A 799-nucleotide genomic window follows, 5' to 3' on the forward strand; every position below is an offset into this window, starting at 1 on the left:
CCATACCATTTCTGTCCTTTATTAAGCCCATCTTTGCATGAAATGTTCCCTTGGTATCTCTAATTTTCTTGAAGAGATCTCTAGTCTTTCCCATTCTGTTGTTTTCCTCTATTTCTTTGCATTGCTCGCTGAGGAAGGCTTTCTTATCTCTCCTTGTTATTCTTTGGAACTCTGCATTCAGATGCTTATATTTTTCCTTTTCTCCTTTGCTTTTCGCTTCTGTTTTCACAGCTATTTGTAAGGCCTCCCCAGACAGCCATTTTGCTTTTTTGCATTTCTTTTCCATGCGGATGGTCCTGATCCCTGTGTCCTGTACAATGTTATGAACCTCTGTCCATAGTTCATCAGGCACTCTATCAGATCTAATCCTTTAAATCTATTTCTCACTTCCACTGTCTAATCATAAGGGATTTGATTTAGATCATACCTGAATCGTCTAGGGGTTTTCCCTACTTTCTTCAATTTAAGTCTGAATTTGGCAATAAGGAGTTCATGATCTGAGCCACAGTCAGCTCCTGGTCCTGTTTCTGCTGACTGTATAGAGCTTCTCCATCTTTGGCTGCAAAGAATATAATCAATCTGATTTCAGTGTTGACCATCTGGTGATGTCCATGTGTAGAGTCTTTTGTGTTGTTGGAAGAGGGTGTTTGCTATGACCAGTGCGTTCTCTTGGCAAAACTCTATTAGCCTTTGCCCTGCTTTGTTCTGTATTCCAAGGCCAAATTTGCCTGTTACTCCAGGTGTTTCTTGACTTCCTACTTTTGCATTCCAGTCCCCTATAATGTAAAGGACATCTTTT

The sequence above is a fragment of the Bison bison genome, unplaced genomic scaffold (genome assembly GCF_000754665.1).
Source record: "Bison bison bison isolate TAMUID 2011002044 unplaced genomic scaffold, Bison_UMD1.0 scf7180017864390, whole genome shotgun sequence".
In the NCBI taxonomy this organism is placed as follows: Eukaryota; Metazoa; Chordata; class Mammalia; order Artiodactyla; family Bovidae; genus Bison; species Bison bison.